At 37.1% G+C, this 15,400-nt stretch overlaps 1 protein-coding gene across 2 annotated transcripts in view; it reads right to left on the minus strand.

Annotated features, from left to right (window-relative positions):
* The window catches only part of PTPRR (protein tyrosine phosphatase receptor type R), a 228,625-nt gene that overhangs the window by 53,192 nt on the left and 160,033 nt on the right, over positions 1-15,400 (minus strand). The window lies entirely within an intron of this gene.

A 15,400-nucleotide genomic window follows, 5' to 3' on the forward strand; every position in this document is an offset into this window, starting at 1 on the left:
CCTCAGACTCCTTAATCTGCACACGGGGATGGCAACAAAACTCACAGGACTGGCTCACATTTTAAAAGTTAAAAAAAGCAAAACTATGAGACCATTTCCAGCCTAGTAACTGGCATGTAATATAATATGTAAATGACTACTATCATGAATGATGATCATGTGGTGATTCTTCACTCACTGCATGCACGCGGGGCTGTGTGGGAGCTATAAGACATACGCTGATAGATACGTGAAGAAGGCAAGGTTAGGAAAGTTGGTCAGTGATGAAGTCAGTAGCAGCTTTACATATGGAAAGTCAGTGGTCACCTAAGTTGGGACCATTTTTCATACCTCAAGCCCTTAACATTTTAACCTCCTGTCCTTAAAATTCACAACGTTTTTCAGTTTCAAAAATAATGCATATTCACTATAAAAATGAGAAGTAGAGATAGCAGAAAGAAGGAAAAATATAATACCAACATTAAGAGTAACTGCTAATTACATTTTAAGTGTCTGTCCTTCAAGTTTTATATACACATGACACAATCTAGATTTTCAGTCTACATATTCCTTTATGGCCTGCTTTTTATTTAACCAAATATATCACAAATGTCTTGTCTCTAAATTTGTTTAATTGCAAACACCCTACAGTACTCCACTGGATGGATGTATCACAGCTTACTTAACCAGTACCTTAGTTTTAGACACTAAGTTGTGTTCAGTTTTTCACCATGATAGACAGAGAAATAACCTTGAATCTAATGCTTGTTCAGTTCCATGATAATTTTTAGGTCAAAGAGTTTAAAAAACTAACTCAAAATCTCTGGGTTTGGATAAATCACTAGATACATGGAGAGTGGAAGAGGCAAGGCTGATTCTTGAGGCTCAATGACATTGAACTAGCTCAGACCCTGTTCATCTCTTGTTCAGAATTTTGCAATAGCTTCCTAACTCTAAATTCTCCTAGTTCAATGTGGTTTCGTCCAGATTTCATCAGAAGGATGTTTGAGCACTGAAAATATAATAAAACCCACATCTAGCTGCCCTTGGACATAAGATGTTTCCTCATTTAGTCCCTGTGTACTTCTCCAGCCCCATCTCCTGTGTCATCCTCATCCAGATCTGTTGTCCAGGAGGGCGAATCAACCTGCATCTCTGCTTTCTCTGCCTGAAACGAGCTTGGCCCAACTCTTTCAGATTCAATCCCCCAAATGCTCTGGTCTCTTCCCTCTGAAACCTCTTAACAATGTTTCCAATATGTCTCTAATATATCATATTCACTAGAAACGACTTACCCTAAAGTGTGAATTCCTTGAGGGCAAGGACTTTGACTTTATTCTCCTTTCTATATCCAGTCTTGAACACACGGAAAGCAACACTTTTGTTGTGTGAGTGTATAAATGGTTGCAAATGAACTGATTAGGGTAATGCTATGGAACATTCCTGTGTTCTGCTGGCTTGTCCAACCCTCTGGAAACAGGGGAAGTGGGGGAATCACGTTAGATGGGAACTTGAAAATTTAGAATGGAAAAGCCAAGCTTACCGAGGTACAGGAAATGGTACAGTTGATTTTTAGTTTGAGTCTAGTGAATATCAATGAAAAAACCCCTGAGCATCCACATCCTAAAGTGCTCTGGTGATTTTGTTCATAAAAAAGAAAAAAAAAAAGTAGTGCTTTGTCTTGTATCCAAGCATGATTAATTTTTTACTCTTTTTTTGGCATTTGGTTTTGTTTTGACTGTCACTCATGGTGAGGAGGCTGTTTCCCTTCTAACAAAAGAACAAAATGATGGTAGCTCTAATTTTAGTTCCCAAGTTTAGTTTTTCCAAGTTCATACGTTAAGAAAAAGATGATGCTGAGGAAACGGCAGTAAGTCTCAATGAATAAACCATTCTTTCTGAAATGAGAAATCTTTCTTTGAATTTTAGCTGATATATACACACCAACATACATGCACAATGCTATTTTCTAAGTAACACAACACAGTTAATAACTGCAGGTCTCCCTAAGTATCTACCAAAGAACTCTTTTAGTACTGAATATTACAAATGAATTAAAAACATTCACTTATTTTCAAGACCAGAAATGACACACATGATAACAATGTTCCAAAGAGCCCGGCTAAAATGAGAATCATCAAAATACACAACTTCTCAGTTTCTTCAGGTTTTTGTTTTTTTTTTAAAACATCTGATGGTGCAGCCCAAGTTTTTTAAACCAAATTCCTCAATCCTTAGGGAAATCAGTCTGCTTTTTTAGTTTAAGACTACTTTTTTAGTTTTATCTAGCAATGAAGGTGCACTTTTACACCCCAGCAGTACAATATGAAATGTACAGCTGTAAAGCAACAGAATGGATACGGCTAGGTCTGTATGTAAGAGACTGCAAAACTGCAGTAGGACAGTAAGTCTGTATTCTCACCTCTGGTTGTAGCTAGAGTTACTGTTGTTAGAACAACTTAGAAATTAATCACTAAAAAGAGAAACTCTGATTCCTTAAAGGACACGGATAAGCAGCAGGAGCCTACGCAATGCTTCCCTCTTACAAAGTCAGACAAGTGGGGAAATTTTTTCCCCTTGCCCCTGCACAGACGATCCGGTATTATGTGCATATGAATGTTAGCGTAAATAACCACTTTGGAAGTCTTTGCATGCATGGAACTGTGTTGTCATGACTGGGAACAGAACAAGAGCTTTAGAAATATAGTTAATGAAGCATTTGTTCTTTAAATTGGGGCCTTTATACAGCTGTAGACATATCAAAGGCATTCTGTAACTAGAATCTCAACTATGCCAGTCTCATATGGGTCTTTGTGTAGCCTGCTGAAAGCTCTACCCAGACAAGGGTAAATGAACGGTTCAGAACCAAATGAGATAATCTCAGACAAGGGCCAGATACATTTGATCAACTAAAGGTTTTAATTTTACCATAGTGAGAAGAAGACGATTTACCATGACAGATGGAACTGAAGGCAATTCTAAAAGATGTTTGGAAACATGGATCATTCTTCTTTGGACTCATCCTCTAATGTATGTTCAGATCTGACATGGCTCACAAAGCTGCCATTGTTCACAATTTTCTTTTTTTTGGCATTCCTCTCTGTCTTTAGTCTATTTATGACCCATGGAAGAAATCCAGCTTTGTTATTTTGTAGTCCAAATCATTTTTTACCCCAAACTAGTTCTATTCAGATATTGGTCAACTTATATACCATACAGCACTATACATGACTTTTGACAGTTTCCAAAATTCAAATTCACCTTCAAAGGACAAATATTTTCCACCAGTAAGAATATTTAAAAAGAATGGGCAGGAGAGGACTTCTAGAATAGCAAAGTAAGGACACCTAAGAATCCAAGTCTCTACAAAAGCACTGAAAATCCGAGCAAAAATGGTCAAAATCAACTTTTTAAGAACCCTGAAAACTAACCAAAGGCTTCTAGCAATCTGAGAAGAATTTATTCAAGAAAAACTGCTGAATATCAGTAAGAATGGTGAAGCTTGTGGTGTTTTAACTTAACCTATTTCCACTTCTCTTTTCCCCAAATGTTACTACAGACAAAGAGGACATTTTATGATGATAAAAGAACCAATCCATTAAGAAGACATAAGAATTATAATCATATATGCACTTAAAAAAGAGCATCAAAATTGACAGTTCAGTGAAGGGAGAAAAAGGCAATTCAACAATCATACTAGGAGACTACAATAACCCACTTTCAATAATGAATAGAAAACTACACAGAAGATCAACAAGGAAATAAAAGACTTGAACAAAACTGTAAACTAACCAGACCTAACAGGTATCTACAGAACTCTCCACCCAACAATAGCAGAATACAAATTCTTCTCAAGTGCACATGGACTGTTCTCCAGGATAAGCCACAGAACAAGTCTAAATAAATTTAAAGGGGCTTAAGTCATACTAATTATACACTCTTATCAAATGGAATAACATTAGAAATTAATAACAGAAGGAAATTTGGGAAATTCACAAATATGTGCAAATTCACATCATACTACTAGATAACCAATGGGTCAAACAAGATATCACAAGGGAAATTAAAAAATACTTTGAGATAAATGAAAATACAACATCCCAAAACTTACAGGATGCAGTAAAAGCAGTGTTTAGAGGGAGAATTTATGGTTTTCAGTACCTACATTAAAATAGAAGAAATAAAGTAACTGAACCTTAGAAAATGGAAAAAGAAGGGCAAACTAAATGAAAAGCAAGCATAAAGAAGGAAATAATAAGGATAAGAGCTGAAATAAATAAAATAGAGAATAAAAAATCAATAGAGAAAAATCAATGGACCCAAAGTTGGTTTTTTGACAAGATCAACAAAACGGACAAACCTTATCTAGGGCGGCCAAGTAAAAAAAGACGAGACTCAACTAAAATCTTGAATGAAAGAAGGGACTGCACTACCCACTTCACAGACATAAAAAGATAAAAACGGAATACCCTGAACAGCTGGACACGAGCAAATTCGATAACCTGGATGAAATGGACAAATCCCTAGAAAGATGTAAACTATTAAAACTGATTCAATACAAGAGACAGAATTCAAAGATTCATCTAAAAAGACCTACAATAAAGAGACTGAATTAATTATAATATTAATTATAATATATATAAGTATAATAAATATATATAAATATAATAAATATAATAATTTCCTTCACAAACACTTTCAAAAAACAGAAGGGAAAGAAGTATTTCCCAGCTCCACATATGAGGCCAGTATTACCCTCAAACCAAAGCCAAAGCCAATATAAGAAAATTACAAATCAATATCAATATGAATCTATATCAGTATGAATATAGATACAAAAATATTCAGCAAAATATTAACAAACCAAATTCAGCAACATATAAAAAGGATTATACACCATGACCATGTGAGGTATACCCCAGGAATTCAAGAGCAGTTCAATATGCAAAAATGAAACACTGTAATCTGCCCTATTAAAAGAAAAATGGACAAAACCCATATAATCATCTTAATAGGCTCAGAAAAGCATTTGACAAGTCCAATATTCTTTCATAATAAAAGCACTCAACAAACCAGGAGTAGAAGGCTTTATCAATCTAATTAAGGGCATGTTTATTTAAGAAAAAAAAAAAACCCAGCTAATGTTATACTTAACGGTGAAAGACTCAAAGCTGTGTAACTAAGATGAGGCACAAGACAAAGGGGCTTGCTCTTACCACGTCTATTCAATATTGTACTGAAGGTTCTAGCCAGCGAGATTAAGATAAGATAATGAAACAAAAGAAATCCAGATTGAAAAGGAAGAAATAAAACTATTCTATTTGCAGATGTCGTGATCGAGTATACAGACAATGCCAAGGACTGCACAAAAAATATATTAAAAGTAATACTTGAGTTCCACAAGGCTGCATGATACAAAATCAATGTAAGAAATCATTGCCTTTCTTTATAATATCAATAAATAATCCACAAATGAAGTTAAGAAAGCAGCTCCATTTATAATGTCATCAAAAAGAATAAAACACTTAGGAATAAACTTTGCAAAAAGTGCAAAAGTTTTACAAGGAAAACTATAAAACATTATTGAAAGAAATTTTAAAAGACCTAAATAGATGGAAGGACATACTATGTTTAAGTATTGGAAGAGTTAATATTGTTAAAATGGCAATACTCCTGAAATTGATCTGCAGAGTCACCCAAAAACTGTCCAGATCTTATGATCAATTTTTGTTATAACTTTATCATGGTGTCACTTTAATGGGAAAAATGTCTCCTTATTAAAGTTTAATAAAAGTTTTGTTGATTGTAGAAAGAAAGAGAGAGAGAGAGAGTGAAAAGAGGAGAAAAGACTAGGCCAGAAGCAATGACAACATTTCCCAGAGGCTGTTTTTAAACGGCGAGAGCTCTAACGCTTCACTGGAATGCATAGACCCACGGACAGTGGTAGCTCTGATTCTTTTTAGCTGGTGTGACATCTAAATTTTGAAGTCAACCTGTATACGTGGTTACATAACACAAGAGAAATTTTAGCAAATAGCATCATCTAAAACAAAAACAATATATCTTGGTAAATTCTTACCATGGCTTCATGAATGAAAATATACATTTTATCACACAGCTCAAGATGCCATATATCTTTATGGCTCTGCCTATTGGGCAACAGGCAGCAAATAAACAGGCTAGTAAATGTAACCACGGCAACACATTTTCTTACTACGTCTCTGAGTTGTGATGCCCTGCATTGCTTTTGCCTTCTTAGTTTTTCTCAGATGGATATTAAACTTAATTAACATCTCTCTCCACACACCACCCCAGAAGCTTAAGGGTATCCTTTCTTATCCCAGAGCTTATGTGGAATTCTTGCTTGTTATGTGTTTGCAGTCAAAGTGCTCATTTCCTCTTTTCTCCCCTCTTTTGGGTAAGAAGTGGGGATGGTTGCAGGAAGAGAAGGAAGAAAAGAGAAAGTATTGATTTTCACTGACTCCATCTTTCTTCTGATTGGAGTCAAGCAGGAGAGTGGGCTTGGTTTCCGCGTTCAACTCTCAGAGCAGTACAAGTTGGCCCCAGGATAAGCACCCACAGTCCCAAGGTGGCTGTGTTTGCTAATAACGTTGTAATAATGTAACGCGGCAATGTTGTGATGTAACCTAATAACATACATGCTAATAATGTTGATGAAGATGATGGCAGCTAACATTAATTAAGCTAAGCCTGCCAGGAGTGGCTTATTTGTACTATCTCATTTAATTCCTATGACAATTTTTGAGAGAAGTGTTAACGATTTTCCCTATTTTATTTACGGGGAAACTAAAGAAGTTAAGTAATTTACCAAAAGTAATACAGTAAGGTACGTGAATACAGGCACATTATTCCTGAGACTTCCTTCTTAACCACGAAACCCTGATGAACATAGTTCAACAACAGACATTTATTGAATGCCTACTGTTTTCCAGAAATAGTTCGGGGAGGTGTGGGTACCAGGATAAATAAAACATGGCCTCTGATCGTGAGGACATTATAGACTATGAGGAAGGAGACCTATTCAGAAGATTCCAATATTTTGCTGCCTGGTAAGCTGTAGAATCATGACTAGGAAGTTACAGCAGTAAAGAATATTTATTTATATTTAAGAGCACGTTGTCTTACAACAAATCCTTAAACTTCGTTTCAATCACTGGAGAGGAACATTTGTGAAATCAAAATTTCACAAAGAAAATGTTCACATTTAATGGAAAGAATTAGATACTTTAAAAAGTACTTAGATTGAGTGCCTGTCTGAAAGCTTCTAGAAGTCCTTCTCAGTCAGCTGATGGGAGAAGCAGGTATCTTAAGTCATTAACTGGAGCACATCACTGTCTACCATTACCTAAAATGAACTCAGTCAAAATTATGAAAATCTACTGTGTCCAGAGCTTCCCCAAATATTTATCCAAGAATGGTAATTTATTTAAATACACATTCCTGTGTTTGTTCAGTGTTGATTTAAAAGTGCACCACCCAGCAATGCAGTTGAGGGCTTTGGGCTGTTCAAATGCTTGAGGAACAGGCCAGGATGACGGTGGCCCTCTAAAGCCACTGGCCTTTCACCTTGGAATTTCAGAGGAGGGAGTTGCTTCCTCTTGGCCAGTGAAGAGCAAATGACTTAGCCGGGTTACTCAGTGGCCACGGATTGTATCTAAAGTGCCATCACTTCTCAGGTGGAAGGAAGGCCTTAATTACCTGGAAGAGTTGTGTTAGCGATAAATGAAGAGGGGGCACCTGGTCTCACAGTGACCACATTCTTGCCAATGTAAATATACAATCACGTTATCAGTGACGCCGAGGACAAGGATAGACGTTTAAATATAAATTACTGAACAAAGTTGCCAATAGTTAAAATAAGCTTTTCCTCCTCAAGTAACTGGGATTTGTTGACCTCATGCCATTTATAATAATTCATTTTTTACTTCTGGGTCTTCTTTTATCCACCGTGAGGTGGAATCATTGCAAGATCACCCTGAAAATAGAACAGCCATTCACCCAAGAGCAGATACCATGCGTGCGAGACAAAGTCAAGAATTCTTACTTTGGATACTGTGTTTTATTATCTATATTATGTTCAAGGAGCAGATGGACTGGTAAAAAAATAAATATTTCTGGAACGCAAAATGCCATACACATTTTTAAGAGTGAACTGAAATTTGTCATGTAAAGAATACTTTTATACTTGCTGTAGGAAATATATCCCTTTGCTTTCCATAAATAAAAATGTTTTAAATTGGCACATTTCAACCAAATCAAATAAAATGAAAAACTGTCAGAAGCACTGTCCAACTAATTTTCTAGAAACAGCCAACATTCTGATACAAATCAAAGCTACATATACTTTCCCCTTTTGTTACTGAAGTATCATTTACATATCAAAAAGTTAACTTTTTAAAAAGTGTATATAATTCAACAGTTTTTAGTATAGTTTATATGCTTTGTAAACATCACCACAATCAATTTTACAGTTGACCTTTGAACAACACAGGGGTTGGGGCACTGGACCCCATACACAGTTGAAAATCCACACACTTACTGAAAAAAAATCCATGTATAAGTAAGTGGATCTGGGCAGTTCAAACCTGTGCTGTTCAAGGGTCAACCATATAACATTTTACTCACCCCTCCAAAGAAACTTCTTACCCACCAGTAGTCACTCCTCACTCCTCCTCCCCAGTCACTGGAAACCACTAATCTACTCTGTCTATGAATTTGCCTATCTTGGACATCTCATATAAATGAAATCATACAACATATAGCTTTTTGTGTCTTTCAAGATTCATCCATGTTATAGTAGCTATCAATACTTCATTCCTTTTTATGGCATCGTGTAGTCTATTGTATGACTATATCACATTTATTATTTATTCATTTATCAGTTGATGGATATTTGGATTTGTTTCCACTTTGGGCTATTGTGAACAATTCTGCTAGGAACACTCGTGTACAAGTTTTTTTTGGTGTGTGTGGACATGTGTTTTCATCTCTCCTGGCTATACATGTAGGAGTGACATTGGTCATACGGTAACTCTAGGTTTAACTTTCTGAGACACTGCCAAATGTTTTTCCAAAGTGGCTGTACCATTTGACACTTCTACCAGCAATCTATGAGGGCTCTAATATCTCCACATCCTTGCCAATAATTGTGACTATCTATAGCTTTGATTAAAGCCATCTTAGTGGGTTTGAAGTGGTCTCATTTGTTTTCAATTGCATTTCCTTAATGACTAATGATGTTGAACATCATGTACTTACTGGTGATTTGTGTATCTTCTATGGAGAAGTGTCTATTCAAACTCGTTGCCCATTTTTAAAATGTATTATTTGTCTTTTTATTTTTTGAGTCAGAAAGTTATATATTCTGCATACTAGACCCTTATCAGATAGATGATTCACAAACACTTTCTCTCATTTTGTGCATGGTCTTTTCACTTTCTTGACAGTATCTGTGATGGTTAACTTTATGTGTCAACTTGTGGCCCAGGTATATTTGATCAGTTGCCATTCTGGGTGTTTTAGGGTGAGGCTAACAAATAAATCAGTTGACTGAGTAAAGCAGATTGTCCTCTTTCCCTCCATAATGTAACTGGGCCTTGTCTAATCAGTTGAAGGCCTGAATAGCACAAAAAGGCTGACCTTCCCCTACATAAGAGAGAATTCTTCTTGCCTGATAGCCTTTGAACTAGGACATCAATTTTTCCCTGCCTTTAGACTTGAACTGAAACATTAACTCCCTGGGTTGCAAATCTGCTGGCCTACATACTGGAACTACGTCACTGGCTCTTCTGAGTCTCCAGCCTGCCAGCTCACCCTGCAGATCTTGGGACTTGCCAGCTTCCAAAATCACATGAGCCAATTCCTTATAATAAATCTCTTTATATGTATGTATGTATGTATGTATGTATGTATGTATGTATGTATGTATGTGTGTGTGTATACATACATCCTATTGGTTATGTTTCTCTGGAGAACCCTGACTTGTACATTCTCCTCTGAAGCACAAACATTTTTATTTTGACGAAGCCCAAGATACCAATATTTTCTTTGGTTGTTGAGCTTTTGGTGTCATAACTGAAAAACCATTGCCTAAACCAAGGTCATGAAGATTAACACCTATTATTTTCTTCCAGGAGTTTTACAGTTTTAGCTCTTATGTTTAGGTAACTGAGATCCAGTAAGGCAGAAGGATACATACTTTGGCGCATCACTTGTATATAGTTTATGCAAAATTAGACTATATATTGTTTATATATTACTTATAATATATATGCTATATACTACACTATAGATATAATACAGATGATAAGTCAAAGTGCCAGAATAGCTATGGGAATGATTAGACACCAAATGCAGAATAGTGACTGTCTTTGAGGGAGGGGAAGAGGAATTAGATTAGTTAAAAGCAACCAGAGTTCCTATTGTATTTATAATATAATGGTCTATTAATTACGTTCCATGGTAGAAGCATAGATGTTCATATTGTAATACTGTATATATTTGTAAATAAAATATGTCATAAAAAAGAAGCCAGTGCGATATCAAGAATCACACGTGGGATGCTAACCCTATAGTGATGTCTCTGTAACACATACTGAAGTGTAGTTTTGTCACTGCTTGGTTATTGTTAAGTAGACACCCAAAGCTACCTTCTTGGTCTTAACGACTGTGTCTACTGACATTATTATTCAAATAATGTGGTGATGTTCCACGCCTACTTGATTTTATGTTGAGGAGACATATTTGTGCTATAACTATCTATTAATTTAAAGAAAGCAACACGTTACTTGTTTTACTTTTTAAGACATTAATTTAATAATTACAAAATTAATATCTACTTAAAGTTTTGAAATGCCAAAGAAGGAGATAAGTGAAAAAAAGTCCCTTCTCCTTTGTTTCTTCCATCTCCTGATTTTCTGGTTCTACGTCTCAAAGCTCACCACTTTTCAGGTTCTTCTGCACTCTTTCTGAAATTGTCAATGCATTTACAAAGATAAACATACACATGATTGACCTAATTTCAATGTCTTCTATGCATCCGTGGACCTCTTCTATGTATGTCAGAGATTTGTAGATGTGGGAAGGCAAATAAGAATTAAGTACCTGGAGGTTTTCAAGACTGACTAGAAATAAATAGTTTCTTATATTTATCATATTTTTCATTGATTCCAAAAGAAAAAAAAATTAGCATCTGCTTTTATTGTGCAGCAAACAATGATAAAATCTGATAACAATAATACAAAACTTATCACCTAGTAATTAAAACTTGATTTTCCTCTAATAATGCTTCTTGATTTTTGGTATGAATAGGGATCCATGCTAAGAAATGAAAAATAAAGTCTTCTTTTTAAAAAAAAAACCCACACAGCCACAGTACTTGAAAGGTCTCTCAAATGACTGGATTCAGGATAAAATGAATTTCAGAAAATCTGTTATTTTGATTTGAATATTATCTTATTTGTAGTATTTGGAATTGCTAGGCATTTGATACAATAAAGTACTGTAAGCCTTAACACTGGTAGTTATACTTCTAAAAAAGATTTTAAAAAACCAAACTTCTTGGTCCACTGCTTTCTAGACAAACGTAACACTCTTTTTGTGTCTTACTCTTTTGGGATGAATATTTGGTAGAATATTTTGAAAAGCTGGTTGTTACACTAATTCTTTGTATTTCATGTGAAGGAATTGTATTCACTCTGAAAATACTCAACATTATATTTATTTTGATTTTGAACTTAAATATCACAGATGGGGTGAAATACTTATAAAACACAGCAATGCCATGAAAATGGGGAAACATAATAATGTATAATTTCGTAGACTGGAATATTTACTGCTGTTTGCATTTGTTTGAAATACTGTATAAAAGCAATTTGAAGATTAAGTTATTTGGACTTCTTTTTTCAATCTTCATTTGTCTGAATTATCAATGTGTATACTTTCCACCCAAAACTCTCCATGTCAGATGAGGACATTCACAGAAGCGTGAATAAGATGAAAACGAGGCACTTAAGACAATCTGTTCCTGGAGTTCAGGTCCACACCTAACAGATTGTGAAAGTTCTTTAGACCTCAGCAAGTCAAAATACACTCCGGAAATCGTTTGTGACAAGAACTCTGGGGCTAAGCTTTAAGTAATCAGTATCTGGTTAGGACAGGAATCGCCCAGTATCCTGTGGAGGAAAACAGCTGACGGCAGGGCCATTTCAGCTTTCCCTCTTAATAATCACGCTTTCTCATGTGCTGCCAATTCGCTCCTCGGCCGCCCTCGATAAGCCGCGTAGCATTACCGGAATCGGGGTTCGTGAATGCAAACTTCGCCAGGCTCCCCGCCCCATCTTTTCCTGCAGATCGTTTCTAAGGCAAAAGTGGGCTTTATCACAGAAATCCCTTCTAAACGCAAATCCTAATGAACCTTAGAAAACTTCCTGATTCAACTGCATCATTGTTTCGTGTGTGTTGCTGGGGGTGGGGGTGGGGGTGTAGGAGGGCACAAGAGGACAACACATCCTTTTTTTTAAACCGAAAATTGCAAAGGCCTTAAGCACCTGAATTCTATTGCTTCCATATAAAATAAATCTTTATCTGCTAACGAAGAAATAAAAGCTCTTCTGATTGATAGCAAACGAGAATCTTCTAAAGGTCATGGCCACCGCGGCTGAGAAGCCCTGTTGAGTGCATTTGCTGTCTTGAATACAAACAACATCCCTGCAGGGACTGCCTTCTATAGGTGATCAGGTACCTCTGGGAAGGAAGGCTCCTGCGACTCCCCGTCAGCTTTAGGATCGTTCCATGGTCCTCTCCTTGTTTACTCGATTTGGCTTTAAATCTTAAAATGCCAACGTATCTCTCAAGCAGGATTTTTGAGGACAGAGAAGCGAACTGTTCAAATGTCCTTTGAACAAAAGCAAGAGCCCAACCTGCTGTTGACCCTGAATTTTCTTCTGTTTGTGGCCCACAGGTGCCACCTAGGGGTGGAAAGTGGCACCACCGGCTTTTCTCCAAGAGGGATCCGTTTATGAAGGTTAGGTGGAAACAATTATTTTATCTTAGAATGGTTCTATTTCTCCACTGGCAAAATTGAATACAGTCCAATAGTGAATACAGAAAATGCAAAAACAGAAGAATTATGGGATGCCTCGGGTATCAGGGGAGGCAGGAGACAGGAAAGAGGGCGAACTTTGCTGGTACACAGACCTGGGCTCAATCCCATCTCTGCAGCTGGCGAGACCTATGACATTTACTTAACTGTCTGTGTCTCCGTCTCCTCATAGTTAAAGTCGAGATAATAAAATCTACCTCCCTGAGGTGGTTACAAGGAGGAAATGATATCACATAGTTGAAATGCATCTTGTACAGCACCTGGCACATGGCAGTTGCTCAACAAATCTTAGGTACTGGTGGAGTCATATCCAGTCTTTCCTAGTTTCTGGGACATTTTCCTTATTGGTATGAACACTAGACCACGAGATGTTATCCTATACTTACACATGCTCAATAAATTATCTTACTCCCCCTATGCTCTTATCTTTGCCCCAACAACTTTTCTAGATTAAAGCTCAGATTGGGTTCTTCACTGGATAGGGATTGCCTGTTTAGAGAGCCACCCCGTAACAATAGTGCTTTCTAGTCTAAACAAGCTAAGAGAGTTTCAGTTACTTAAAACGCATGTGTTGTAGAAACAAGATCGTTCAGAAAAACACACTTGCCCTATGCCCCTGAAAGAAATGCATTTGTAGATATTTACCCATTGTTTTCTCTCTTGCTTGGATGCCCTGCAGAAGCTCTTACTGACACACACTACTACTGCCAAACGTCCTAAAGCTCTCTGCTTCTGTAGGTTAGAAATGATGTTAAAGAACCAAGGGAACTGTTTTGATTACTGTCAGTGTCGGTCAACCTCATGCTCGGTCATACTGCTGCCCAGGAATAGACACTCACCTGTCCTGGCCCAGCTGCAGAGGAGGGGCACCCACTGCTATTGTGAATAACAGTGGGGGGTAACCACCCGCCCTGGGCCCACTCCTTCCCACTGCTGATGAGAACGCACGTGGAAAGCAGAGCAGATGCACAGCAGGTTGCTTCTGTCCAAATAGACTGTCACGCAAATCAAAAGGGGAACTAATATGAGGGGTCGGGGGAGAGAATATGAAATGCTTTTCAAATGCTCTTGAGGTTTCCTGCAGGATTCTACTTGGGGTCACGGCCAAGTTCCTTATAGGGCCTTGGCAAATGCTTAAAAATCCTTACTTAGCATCTTGGGTTTTCATTCTGGTTATTGGTAAAACCAGGATTATGGCCCTGCAAAATGACTAGGATTCAAAATATTGTAAAACATTTCTGGCCCTTTGTCTTTATTTCACAGACTTAGACTCTCTATGGAAGATACTTTTGTGGAAAAGTAAAACAAGTGGATCAAAATCCCCATTAACGCATCCAGGAAAGAAGTCTTTGGGAGGATGGTTGGATGACATTGGAATTGGCAGGGTTAGCGAGGACAGCAAAGTCTCAAACAGCATGCTTACCAATGCTGGTGACTCCGCGACCCGAGTCAACTCCAACTTTAAATGTATCCAATTTTTGGCGTGGAAAATAGTAAGAAAGAACAAACCAGCAGAGTTTGTTCTCAAAATAAAGGCGACATGGATGAATTTCTACCCTTTGGGAAACTGGTCCTGGTTCTGAACCCACCACGGACACTTCCTCTCCCACCCACTTCTTTCCTGCCTTCTTACCACCACAACCCAGGGTACTTTTAAGTCTTGCGCCGAGGACTTGCAAATGCCTGTGCTGAATAAGAATGCTTTTCCTGTGTAAGAACACAAGGAATTTTAGGAACAGGAAAAGCCTTTCCGGTCCAACATACCTGCCCTTTTTAGGTTTATCTTAATTTCACCTTCCTGCATTGTTACCTTCCTTCATCCTCCCATACAGAAAAAAATAAAAATAAAAACACATTTTTAAATATATTTCTCATGATCCTTACTATTGCTAGACCTGATAACATCAGACATAGATTTTAGTGCCACTGTCTTTAAAGTAATGATTTCTTAAAAGAGTTTGCAAAGCGAGTTGACAGTTTATAATTTTTCTTTTTATAGAGTCAGAAGCCATGAGTTTGAAAGAGAAGGCTGTAAAGAAGTTTGGCTTCAAAGGATGGGACGGTCATCTGGACTGATTTTAGGCTTAGCTTTTAATTACGAGTTAGGTTATTTGTTATGTTCTGGGTCCCAATATTTGCTTTCAGTGTTCAGTGGTAAGAGGTATGTTTATGTGGAATAGGACTTACTTTGGAGAAGATACGCAGGTGGCTAAAGTTAATGACAAACAGCAGAGACCTGTTAAAAAGCTTACCATTCTCTGAGCCCTTCCTTGGCCCCTGTTACACATTTCATCTCTG

The sequence above is a fragment of the Camelus dromedarius genome, chromosome 11, assembly GCF_036321535.1.
Source record: "Camelus dromedarius isolate mCamDro1 chromosome 11, mCamDro1.pat, whole genome shotgun sequence".
NCBI lineage: Eukaryota > Metazoa > Chordata > Mammalia > Artiodactyla > Camelidae > Camelus > Camelus dromedarius.